The sequence below is a fragment of the Lactuca sativa genome, chromosome 9, assembly GCF_002870075.4.
Source record: "Lactuca sativa cultivar Salinas chromosome 9, Lsat_Salinas_v11, whole genome shotgun sequence".
NCBI classification, from domain to species: Eukaryota; Viridiplantae; Streptophyta; class Magnoliopsida; order Asterales; family Asteraceae; genus Lactuca; species Lactuca sativa.
Window position 1 is genome coordinate 218,780,746 of NC_056631.2, and position 14,392 is coordinate 218,795,137.

The window sequence follows — 14,392 nt, forward strand, 5'->3', positions numbered from 1 at the left end:
TCTTGCTTATTGACCAGCATTTGTTTCCCAATTTCCGATTTGTTCGACAAAGAACTCAACTGAACACATCAATGTAGTTCTGACCGGGCCCGGTACATAGGTCAAAACAAAATCATCGAGGGGCCCAGATATCAGCTTCTAATCCAAGAAGGAACAGATAAACTTCGACTCATATGTTTGTTCTACCACTCATTGAATTACACACAAAAGCACGTTTTATAACATCGAGTTACCAATGCGTTTACGTACAATCAATGCATAACCAACTCGTAAGTAACAAATCATATCTCTAGGTTTGAAGAATTATATGATATTACTGTCTCACGATCACTCGAGATAAAATTCCATGAAGTGATTCCAATGAGCATGGGTTGAGTCCAATGCTCAGAACTTATGAGCACTCATGATTATTGTAGCCATGTCCAACACCTTAGACCTCTGCAACCAATCATGACAGTCTTGATTCATACCTACTTCTGACATATGACCGACTGTGGAGGTTTGAATAATATGATATACCAAACATAATTATTCTGGAAGTCAAAACATGCAAAAGAAATATAGTAAAAGATCGACAAGAGATAGCAACACTTTACTCATAAATAAAACACCTTTTATTCATCATCAAATGTCAATTACACTTTACAAATTTCATAATTTATCTAACTACTAAAACTTATATCATCCTTTAGCCCTATGCTCCGAGCATGCTGGAGATGCTTAACCCTACTCAGTCCCTTCGTGAGGGGATCTGCTGGGTTCTCATCCGATGATACCCTCTTCGCCATGAGGAGTCCTTCTTCGATTCGATGTCTGATAAAATGGTATTTTCTGTCGACGTGTCTGGATCTCCCGTGATCCCTTGGTTCCTTGGCTAAGGCAACTGCACTATTGCTGTCACAGAAAATCTCCATTGGCTCTTTTATAGCTGGTACAACTCCAAGGTCTCCGATGAAGTTCTTTAGCCATATCGCCTCCTTTGCTGCCTCGCTTGCTGCTATATACTCTGATTCACAAGTGGAATCAGCCACTGTCACCTGCTTGGAACTCTTCCAAGAAATTGCTCCTCCGTTTAGGGTAAAGACCCAGCCCGACTGAGAGCGGAAATTATCCCTATCAGTCTGGAAGCTAGCATCACTATACCCTACAACTCTCAAGTCATCACTCCCACCGAAGGTAAGGACCCAGTCCTTAGTCCTTCGCAGGTACTTGAGGATATTCTTTACCGCAATCCAGTGTTCCTTGCCAGGGTTTGCCTGATACCTGCTAACCATGCTCAAAGCAAAAGCTACATCAGGTCGAGTACACGTCATGGCATACATGATCGATCCTACAGCTGAAGCATAAAGAAGTCGACTCATTTCTGCTATCTCAACCTCAGTACTAGGGCTTTGTGTCTTACTCAATCTGGCGTTACACTGAATGGGTAACTCACCTTTCTTGGAGTTATGCATGTTGAATCTTTTCAACACTTTGTCCAAGTAGGTACTTTGACTAAGTCCAATTAGCCTTTGACTCCTGTTTCTCAAAATCTTTATCCCTAGGATATAGGCAGCTTCACCAAGGTCCTTCATAGCGAAACACTTCCCAAGCCAGGACTTTACTTCCTGCAGGGTTGGGATGTCATTTCCTATGAGTAGTATCTCATCCACATACAGTACCAAAAAACTGACTATGCTCCCACTAGCCCTGATATAGACGCAAGATTCATCTTCACTCCTTGAAAAGCCAAATTCCTTGACTTTCTCATCAAAGCAAAGATTCCACCTACGAGGTTCTTGCTTCAATCCATAAATGGATTTCTCAAGCTTACACACTCTATTAGGGTACTCGTTACTGACAAAACCCTCTGGCTGACTCATGTAAACATCTTCAGCCAACTTTCCATTAAGGAAAGCGGTTTTGACATCCATTTGCCAAATTTCATAGTCATGAAATGCAGCTATGGCCAACAGAACCCGAATAGACTTAATCTTGGCTACTGGAGAAAAGGTCTCATCATATTCCACTCCAGGAATTTGAGAGAAGCCCTTTGCAACCAGTCTAGCCTTATAAGTGTGTACATTACCATCCATGTCGGTCTTCTTCTTGAAGACCCATTTGCACCCTACAGTCTTACGACCAGGTACATTCTCAACCAAGTTCCAAACTTGATTGTCATGCATGGATTGTATCTCGCTATCCATGGCCTCTTTCCATTTAGCAGCCTCAGGGCCTGCCATGGCTTCCGTGTAGCTGTTAGGTTCATCCAGACCTACTAGTGTCTCATCACTAATAAGTGTCTCACCTTCCGCAGTAATATGGAAGCCATAATAATGCTCAGGTGCATTCCTAACTCTCGTGGAACGCCTAAGAGGTACAGGCACATCAGCTGGCTCAACAGGAGTTTCCTCTTCAAGTTGAGGGCTAGTGTTTGAAGTTCCTTCACCGCTTGACTCTTGAATTTCTTCAAGATCAATTTTCCTCCCACTGTCTCCTTGGCTTATAAATTCTCTCTTTCGAAAAACTCCTCTTCTTGCTACAAAGACCACATTATCACTAGGTCTGTAGAAGAGGTAACCAAAGGATTGTTGTGGGTAGCCGATGAAAATACACCTCTCGCTTCGGGGTTCGAGCTTATCATGAGTCTCGCGTCTCACGAAAGCCTCACAACCCCAAATATTGATGTGGTCTAGCTTAGGTACTTTGCCAGTCCACATCTCGTGAGGAGTTTTGGCAACTTTCTTTATAGGGACAAGATTAAGAATATGGGCGGCAGTCTCTAAGGCATACCCCCAGAATGAGATTGGTAGCGTAGCTCGACTCATCATGGAACGAACCATATCCGACAAGGTTCGATTATGCCTCTCAGCCACACCATTCAACTGCGGTGTCCTGGGAGGTGTCAATTGTGACACAATCCCACATTCCCTAAGATAGTCGAGGAACTCTGAACTAAGATACTCACCTCCTCGATCGGATCGAAGCATCTTAATGTTCCTGCCCAATTGATTCTCGACTTGCTGTTTAAATTCCTTAAACCTCTCGAAAGTCTCTGACTTATGCTTGATTAAGTAGACATATCCATATCTACTGTAATCATCAGTAAAAGTCAAATAATAACGATTAGCATCCCTTGTGGCATGTTTGAATGGTCCACACACATCCGTGTGTACAAGGTCCAACAAACCTTCACCCCTCTCACACGAGCCTGTGAAGGGTGACTTTGTCATTTTTCCAAGTAAGCATGATTCGCAACTATCATCTGACTTTAGGTCAAACGACTCCAAGACTCCATCCTTTTGGAGTTGGCCTATGCGTTTCTTGCTTATATGTCCAAGACGACAATGCCATAATGATGCTTTATCCAAGTTATTATGATTAGTAGAATCAATACACAAAACATTATTTCCTAAGTTATCTACAACAGATACAGCTTCATACACACCATCACAAGGTAATGCTTTAAAATAAAAAACATTATTATAGAAAACATCAATAGAACCAACTTCATTATTAAATGAAAAGGTAAACCCTTGTTTGTACAAAGCATGAAAGGAAATAATATTTCTTGCCATTCCTGGCGAATAACAACATTTATTCAGATCTAAATTAAACCCACTACTTAGCGATAAAGTATAAACTCCAATCTTGGTGACAGGTGAAGCTTTCCTATTCCCCATGATCAAGTTTATTCTTCCTTGCTCCACATTCTCACTTCTTCTTAGTCCCTGCAAGTCACAACAAATATGAATACCACAACCGGTATCAATGACCCAAGATTTAGAATGGGGTGAGTTATTAGAAATGATAGTGTAAATACCTGCATGGTTGGGTTTGACTTTCCCATCCTTCACATCCTGCTGGTACTTTGGGCAGTTCCGCTTCCAATGAGACTTTTCATGGCAATAGAAGCATTCAGCCACTTTTGGGTCAGAAGAAGGAGTGATGAAACCTTTCTTGGTTCCACTTGAAGAAGAGCCATCAAGGGTCCGAGCCTTGGTACCCTTCGAGGATCTCTTTCTCTTCCTCTATCGACTTTTCCCAATTGCCAAAACCGGAGTTGAGTTTGGAGTAGGAGTGATAGCAACCGACTTCCCCTTAAGACCTGATTCTGCGATCTTGAGAAGTCCCTGAAGTTTGCTGAGTGTGACCTCTTCCTTATTCATGTGATATGTCATGCGGAATTGATCATAGTACGATGGTAAGGAGTGCAAAATGATATCTATTGCAAGATCCTCAGGGAAGTTCACATTAAGCTTCAGCAAACGATCCACATATCTTTTCATTTTCTACATGTGGCTCGTGACGGATTCCCCGTCCTTCATCATGGTTGTTATCATGGAGCAGATGATTTCATACCTCTCTTGTCTTGCACTTTGATGGTATCTTTCCATCAAATCTTGGTGCATTTCATAAGGGTAGAAATCCTCATAAGACTTTTGGAGTTCCGCTGTCATCGTGGCCATCATGATGCAAGCCACTTTCGTAGCATCCCTTTCATGTGCCCAAAAGTCAGCGATCTCCTGAGGAGTTGCAGTGGTCTCATCAATTTCCTTAAGCTCCTTGTCAAGGACATATTCTTTGTCCTCGTAGCGGGTAATCATCCTGATGTTTCTGATCCACTCATTGAAGTTGGATCCATTAAAGGTGACTTTCCCACACAAGTTCATAAGGGTAAAGGAGCCATTAGGATTAGAGCCAGAAGCAGCATTGTTTGAAGACATCTGAAAAGAAGAGAACAAGATTAGTTTAGATATAAGAGAGTCCTTAATAAAACACCCAAATGTAATATTAAGGCTAGGATCCAATCACAATATAATATAACTTAGAAGAGGTATGTCGTAATCTAAGCTATACCATATTTGAAAGGTAGGTGAATGACGATTCACCAATTTCCACCACGAAAACCGAAATGTTTAAATATTAGGTTTTTGATTGGTTCTTAGAAATTCCTAGATTCTTTGAGATTCAATGAACTTTTCAAAGGCATGTTTCAATCTCGAGTGTGCCCTCCAAGTTTTGTGACTGGGATGCCGAGGATCACAAAACGAGGTGTGAAGTAACCATGCAAATCACTTGGTACCCTTAAGGTTTATCACTCAATCGATGTGCCGGTAAACCACACACGCTCCATCGATACTATAATAAACCCTAAGTCACCCTTTACCTACCTTGTTAAGTCCAAGTTAGTGTGCCGGTTAACCACACACGCTCCACCAACGACTTAATCAAAGTGTAAAGTGTGATTTCATGGATTAGCACCTTATTCACATTTTTCCTAAAGCAACTAAGATTGGGAATTTAATAAAACATTTAGTTACTTTATAATATTCATCATACTTTTAATGAGAATTTATAAGTCCTTGTCTTACCCGTTCGGCTAACGACCCTCAACCAGTCAAGCAAGCGGTGGGTGAGAGTGGACAACCATTAAGTCACCATTTTATAGGCAACAACCTTATACCCACCTTATAGACCGGCTTCGTGAATGAGGCGTACTAGCGGTAAGACGACTTTGCTCTTATACATATATATATATATATATATATATATATATATATATATATATATATATATATATATATATATATATATATATATATATAATTATTAAATCATAATAATATAAGTATAAGGGTTGAATTTTAACTTTTAAAATTCTAAGGGTTGGAACTAAAGTTTTAACTTGACATTACTTGTTCCAAAACTTGAGGGCAAGTTTTGTAAACTTTCAAAACTTTTCATTTCTTGTAACTTATGAGTTTAATAGAGTAATAAAATGAAGACTCTTCACTTTTCTAACTCTTGTGTTCTTTTAATGGTTTTCAATCCAAGAGACTTTTGGTTTTCCATAACTTGAGGACAAGTTATGGACTCCATTAAATCACATTATGATCAAGAATTAATCTACCACATAGGTTACAAATAATTCCTATGATCATCTAAACATCATAAGAACAAGATCATGAACATGAACACTTTCATATATCAAAATCACACTTAATCTTTGTAATTTTGATAACTAGTTGGTGTAAATGAGTTAAAAAATACATTACACCTTCTAAAACAAGTTTTCAAGTACCAAAACCTTTTAGGGTAATGTTTCTAATCCATTTCCAGCAACTAAAGTCGAAAACTGCACTCTGTCGACCCTACTCGCCGAGTGCATGAACCTACTCGGCGAGTAGGTTGAAGATACAAGTGAACACGGCGAGTCCCCCCATGGACTCAGCGAGTCCAGCAGTCAGACAGCAAGATTTCGACTTTTTCAAGCATATTGCAACAAGTATCAAACAAACAAGCCTAGGCTCTGATACCACTGATGGGTTTTGAGCATTCTAACACTTCCTAAGTGTACATGCAACCCTAATAAACCTTGGATCTATGTTTGTCTAAGATACATGCAAATAATTATTTTTCCAAGGCTTATATCCTAACTAGCACGGCATGGGGAACTTGAATCAAATAAAGCTAGTAGAAACACTTACCTTGTAGTTGTAGTTGATTGCTTGGAGTTTTAGAGCCTAGCACCAATAGTGTGGATGCCTCAAATGAAAGTCACAAATCACCACAAACTTGGAACTTTGAGAGAATAGTCACCACTTCTCTTGAAATCGGCCCTCACCTCAACATGTGTCAACTAGTAGTGATTTCAAGAGCCAAAGCCTCCTTTATATAGTGTGGTGGATTAGGGTTACATCCATGTAAACCCTAATACCCATGTCTCTTCATTTCCATGAGACCCATGGGTTAAAGCTCCATGGAGTATCCATGGACTTCTCCATCCAAGCCTAGCCCATTCCAAATAAGCATAAGCCCACACTATATAAATATAGAAGCCTATATTTAATTAGTAATATCTTTGATCACTAAATTAATCCTAGATTAATAATAGATCACTACTAATTAAATAATATGATCTTATATTAATATATTAGAACTTATAATATATTAATAAATCATAACTTGTACTATTCTCAAATATTATCCATAAATTGTTCGGGTGAAGTGCAACCCAAATGGACCATGCCGGGTCAGGTCAAGTACATACCAAATATAGTTATGGACTTAGACACTATATCCAACACTATGTTTGTCTTTTTGATGAGTTTGGTTCTTGAGGAGTTTGAGGGCCAAGCACCAATAGTGTGAATGCCTCAAATGGAATCACAAAACACCACAAACTCTTGGAAAACTTTGAGAGAGTATACACACTTTGTATTTGTCGGCCACACACAAGCACACACACACTAGTTCACTAGTTTTCATTTCATGCACCATAAGCATGCTTATATAGTGTACATGGTTAGGGTGAAACCCTAATAACCCATGACCCTTCCTTTTTGAAGGATCCATGGGTTAAAAGCTCCATGGATCATCCATGGACTTCCATCAAAGCCTAGCCCATTAACAAATGAGTGTTAGCCCACACCATATAAAACCAATAGCCCATAATCTAATTAGTCTTCCTTTTAATCTCTAAATTAATTCATAATTAATTTAAGACTAATACTAATTAAATAACATAACTTCATATTAATATATTATAACTTATAATATATTAATAAACATATGTGTATAACTCTCATAAAATTATCCATAAATAGTTTGGATGAGATGCAACCCAAATGGACCATGCCGGTCGGGTCAAGTATCTACCAAATTAGTTATGGACTTAGACACCTTATCCAACAGATTCCCACTTGGATAAGTCTAATAACTGTATTTGCCTATATAACTTCAGGAACCAACCAGCAATCGTAGCTCTCGAAAACTCCGTTGAACTATGAAGCGCCATTTTAAGAAAAGTGATCATATAATCCTCTGTTCTCATGATATCAGCCGGACAAACACATGGAACTATGTCTTGCTTATTGTCTTGCATTTGTTTCTCAATTTCCGATTTGTTTGACAAAGAACTTTACTGAACACATCAGTTTAGTTCTAACCGGGCCCGGTACATGGGTCAACACAAAATCATCGAGGGGCCCGGATATCGTTTTATTTCTAGAAGGAACAGATAAACTTCGACTCATATGCTTGTTCTACTACTTGTTGAATTGTACACAAAGGCACGTTTTATAACATCAAGTTACTGATGCGTTTTTCGTGCAATCAATGCACAACCAACTCATAGGTAACAACTCATATCTCTAGGTTTGAAGACTTATATGGTATTATCGTCTCACGATCACTCGAGATAAATTCCATGAAGTGATACAAGTGAGCGGGGGTTTATACCAATACTCATAACTTATGAGTACTCATGAATGTTGCAGCAACCATTGCCATGTCTAAACACCTTTAGCCATCTACAAACCCAATTCATGACAATCTTGATTCATACCTACTTCCGACGTATGACCGATTGTGGAGGTTTGAATAAATTAATTATTCTGGAAGTCAAAACATGCAAAACTGAAACAATAGTAAATAACTGACAATGATAGTAACACTTTACTCATAAATAAATCACAAATTTTATTCATCATCAAACGTCGATTACATTTTACAAGTTTCAGGAAATCTATCTAATCTGTAAAACTAATATCGTCCCTCAGCCCAATGCGCCTCGCATGCTGAAAATGCTTAACCCTCGTCAGTCCCTTCGTAAGGGGATCTGTAGGATTCTCATCCGACGATATCCTCCTTGCCACGAGGAGTCCTTCTTCAATATTGTGTCTTATGAAGTGATATTTGGTTCCTTAGCTAAGGCAACCGCACTATTGTTGTCACAGAAAATCTCCATAGGTTCTTTAATAGCTGGTACAACTCCAAGGTCTCCGATGAAGTTCTTTAGCCATATCGCCTCCTTTGCTGCTTCACTCGCTGCTATATACTCTGATTCACAAGTCGAATCAGCCACCGTCTCCTGCTTGGAACTCTTCCAAGAAATTGCCCCTCCATTTAAGGTAAAGATCCAGCCCGACTGAGAGCGGAAGTTATCCCTATCAGTCTGAAAACCAGCATCACTATACCCTAATACTCTCAAGTTATCACTCCCACCAAGGGTAAGGATCCAATCCTTAGTCCTCCGCAGATACTTGAGAATGTTCTTTACCGCGGTCCAATGAGCCTTGCCAGGGTTCCCCTGATACGATACCTACTGACCATGCTCAAAGCAAATGCTACATCAGGGCGGGTACAAGTCATAGCATACATGATCGAGCCAACAGCGGAAGCATACGGTAATTGGCTCATCTCAGCTATCTTTGCCTCTGTACTCGGACTCTGAGTCTTACTTAGTTTGGCATTGCTTTGGATCGGTAAATCTCCTTTCTTGGAATTCTGCATGTTGAACCTTTTTAACACCTTATCCAAATAGGTACTCTGACTAAGTCCAATTAGTCTTTTACTCCTTTTTCTTAATATCCTTATCCATAGGATATAGGTAGCCTCGCCTAGGTCCTTCATAGCAAAGCACTTCCCAAGCCAGGACTTAACCTCCTGCAAGGTTGGGATGTCATTTCCTATAAGTAGTATGTCATACACATATAGTACCAAGAAGCTAACTATACTCCCACTAGCTCTGACATACACGCAAGACTCATCTTCACTTCTCGAGAAGCCAAACTCTTTTACCTTCTCATTAAAACAAAGATTCCAGCTACGAGATGCTTGTTTTAATCCATAAATGGATTTCTCAAGCTTGCATACTCTATTAGGGTACTCTGCACTGACAAAACCCTCTGGCTGATTCATATACACATCCTCAGCCAACTTTCCATTAAGGAAAGCGGTTTTGACATCCATTTGCCATATTTCATAATCATGAAATGCTGCAATGGCTAGCATAACCCTAATAGACTTAATCTTTGCTACCGGCGAGAAGGTTTCATCATAATCAATACCCTGAGTCTGAGTAAAACCCTTCGCAACCAGTCGAGCCTTATAGGTATGCACTTTTCCTTCCATGTCGGTCTTCTTCTTGAAGATCCATTTGCACCCGACTGTTTTACGGCCTGGTACATTGTCAACCAAGTTCCAAACTTGATTGTCATACATGGACTGTATCTCGCTGTCCATAGCCTCCTTCCATTTAGCAGACTTCGGGCCTGCCATGGCTTCCTTAACACTGCTAGGTTCATCCAAGTTTACCAGTGAACTATCGCTGATAAACATATCACCTTCCGTAGTAATATGAAAGCAATAATAAAACGAAGGTGTGTTCCTAACCCGTGTGGAACGCCTCGGAGGTATAGACATGTCAGCTTGCTCAACAGGAGTTTCCTCCTTAGGTTGACTGCTAGTGTCTGAGGTTCCTTCACCAATTGCTTCTTGAATTTCTTCAAGATCAATTTGCCTCCCACTGTCTCCTTGGCTCATAAATTCTCTCTCACGAAAGACCCCTCTTCTTGCTACAAAGACCACATTCTCACTGGGTCTGTAGAAGATGTAACCGAAGGATTTCTGTGGGTAGTCGATGAAAATACACGTTTCACTTCGGGGTTCGAGCTTATCATGAGTCTCACGCCTCACGAAAGCCTCACAGCCCCAAATCTTGATGTGGTTCAAATTGGGAACCTTCCCAGTCCACATCTCATGAGGTGTTTTGGTAACCTTCTTTGTAGGGACTAGATTAAGGATATGGGTGGTAGTCTCTAAGGCATACCCCCAAAAAGAGATTGGTAGCGAAACTCGACTCATCATAGAGCGAACCATGTCCAGCAAGGTTCGATTACGCCTCTCGGCTACACCATTCAGCTGTGGTGTCCTGGGAGGAGTAAATTGTGAGACAATCCCACACTCCTTAAGATAGTCAAGGAACTCGGTACTAAGATACTCACCACCTCGATCGGATCGAAGCATCTTAATGTTCCTGCCCAATTGATTTTCTACTTCCTGTTTGAATTCCTTAAACCTTTCAAAGGTTTCTGACTTATGTTTGATTAAGTAGACATACCCATATCTACTAAAATCATCAATAAAAGTCACATAATACCGATTAGCATCCCTTGTGGCGATTTTGAAAGGCCCACATACATCAGTATGTATTAGGTCCAACAAACCCTCACCCCTTTCACAAGTTCCAATGAAGGGTGATTTTGTCATCTTTCCAAGTAGACAAGATTCACAACTATCATCCGATTTAAGGTCGAATGACTCCAAGACTCTACTCTTTTGGAGTTGGCCTATGCGTTTCTTTTTTACATGTCCAAGACGACAATGCCACAATGATGCTTTATCTAGGCTAGTAGAAGAATCAATATACAACACATTATTTCCTAAGTTGTCTACAATCGACACAGTTTCATACACACCATCACAAGGTAACGCTTTAAAATAAAACACATTTTTAAAGAAAGCATTAATACCACCACATTCATTATCAAACGAAAAGGTAAAACCTTGTTTGTACAAAGCATGAAAAGAAATAATATTTCTCGCCATTTCAGACGAGTACACACATTTATTCAAATCTAATTTTAACCCATTATTAAGCAACAAAGTATAAACTCCAATCTTGGAAACAGGCGAAGCCTTCCTATTCCCCATGATCAAGTTTATCTTCCCGTGCTCCACATCCTCACTTCTTCTTAGGCCCTGCATATCAGAACATATGTGAATACTACATCCTGTATCAAGCACCCAAGAGTTAGAATATAATGAGTAATTAGACAATATAGTGTAAATACCTGCATGGGTGGGTTTCACTTTCCCATCCTTTAGATCCTGCAAGTACTTAGGGCAGTTTCGCTTCCAGTGTGCCTTTTCATGGCAATAGAAACATTCAGCATCCTTGGGAATGGCAGAAGGAGTGATAGAACCGCTCTTGGTCTTCAATGAGGAGCCTTCAAGAGACTTTCCCTTGGTACCCTTCGAAGGGTGCTTCCTCTTTTTCCCTTTGCCTTGCTCGATAGCCAAAACAGGGGTAGATGTTGGAGTAGGAGTAGTAGAGGTAACAAGCGCCTTGCCCTTAAGACCTCTTTCCGCGGTCTTCAAGAGTCCTTGAAGCTTGCTGAGGGTAACTTCCTCCTTGTTCATATGATATGTCATACGAAAATGGTCATAACAAGAAGGTAAGGAGTGCAAAATGATGTCAATTGCCAACTCCTCAGGGATGTTCACATTCAGCTTCAGCAAACGGTCCACATACCTTTGCATCTTTTGCATGTGAGCCGTGACGGAATCACCGTCCTTCATGCGGGTAGTTATTATGGAGGAGATTATTTCATACCGCTCCTGACGAGCACTCTGATGGTACCTTTCCATCATGTCTTGGTGCATCTCAAAAGGGTAGTAATCTTCATATGACTTTTGGAGCTCGGCTGTCATCGTGGCCATCATGATACATGCCACCTTAGTAGCATCTCTCTCATGTGTCCTGAATTCAGCGATCTCCTCAGGAGCAGCAGTAGACTCATCAAGCTCTTTTAACTCCTTATCGAGGACATATTCCTTGTCCTCATAACGAGTAACCATCCTGATGTTCCTAATCCAATCCATGAAGTTAGAACCATCAAAGATGACCCTCCCACAAAGATTCATGAGAGAGAAAGAACCAGTTGGGTTAGAGCCTGAAGCATTAGTGTTGGAAGACATCTGAAGGAAGAAAGCAAGTTTAGATTAGATATATAGAATCCTTAATAAGACACCCAAATGTAATATTAAGGCTAGGACCCAATCACAATATATTATACTTAGAAGAGGGATGTCGTAATCTAAGTAATAATATATTTGAAAGGTAGGTGAATGACGATTCACCAATTTCCACCATGAAAAACAAAATGAATTATTAGGTTTTAATTGGATTTGAAATTCCTAGATTCTTTTGAGATTCATTGAAATTTTCAATGGCATGTTTCAATCTCGATTGTGCCCTTCAAGTTTTGTGACTGGGATGCCGAGGATCACAAAACAAGGTGTGAATAACCATGCTAATTCACTTGGTACCCTTAATACTATCACCTAATCAATGTGCCGGTTAACCACACACGCTCCATTGATCTATGACAAACATTAAGTTACCCTTCGTGATCCTTACTAGTCCAAGTTAGTGTGCCGGTTAACCACACACGCTCCACCAACGACTTGGTAAGGTACAAAGTGTGAATTCCATGGACTAGCACCATGTTCACATTTTTCCTAAAATAACTAAGATTGGGAATTAAAAGGTTTAGTTACTTTATAATAATCATTATACTTTTAATGAGGATTTAAAGTCATTGTCCTATCCATTCGGCTAACGACCCTCCACCAGTCAAGCAAGCGGTGGGTGAGAGTGGACACCCATTAAGTCGCCATTTTATAGGCAACAACCTTATACCCACCTTATAGACCGGCTTCATGAATGAGGCCTACTAACGGTAGAACGACTTATTCTTATACATATATATAATAATTAACCATTAATGTTATAAATAGGTTGAATTTTAACTATTAAAACTCTAAGGGTTGGAATTAAAGTTTATTAAAGTGTGAAACTTTACAAATTCCAAAATTTGAGGACAAGTTTTGTAACTATCCAAAACTTTTCATTTCATAACTTATGAATTAAAGGTTCATAAAAATGAAGACTCTTCACTTTCATGTAACTTATGTGTTTAAATGTGTGTGTTAAAGAAAGTGACCTTTGGATATCCATAACTTGAGGACAAATTATGGACTCCATTAAAACACATAAATGATCAAGAATTAATTCTAAACAATTCAGCAAATAATTCCTATCATCTTCTAAATTCATAAGAACATGAACATGATCATCAAAATTTCAAGAATTATATGAACACATAAAATCATGGAATTTTGATATATGCTATTGTAAATGGATTAGAACAACCATTAAACCAACTAAAACAAGTTTTAAAACACCAAAACAGTTTAGGGTAATGTTTCTAGTCCATTTCTAGCAGCAAAAGTCGAAAATCTGCACTCTGTCGCTCCTACTCGTCGAGTGCATGAACCTACTCGGCGAGTAGGTTGAAGATACACATGGACTCGGCGAGTCCCCCCATGGGCTCGGCGAGTTCATCAGTCAGACAGCAAGTTTTTCGACTTTTTCAACTATTTTGCATCAAGTATCAAACAAGCAAGCCTAGGCTCTGATACCACTATTGGGTTTTGAGCAATCTAACACTTCCTAAGTGTGCATGCAACCCTAATAAACCTTGGATCTATGTTTGTCTTTTTGATGATTTTGGTTCTTGAGGAGTTTGAGGGCCAAGCACCAATAGTGTGAATGCCTCAAATGGAATCACAAAACACCACAAACTCTTGGAAAACTTTGAGAGAGTATACACACTTTGTATTTTTCGGCCACACACAAGCACACACACACACTAGTTCACTAGTTTTCATTTCATGCACCATAAGCATGCTTATATAGTGTACATGGTTAGGGTGAAACCCTAATAACCCATGACCTTTCCTTTTCCAAGGATCCATGGGTTAAAAGCTCCATGGATCATCC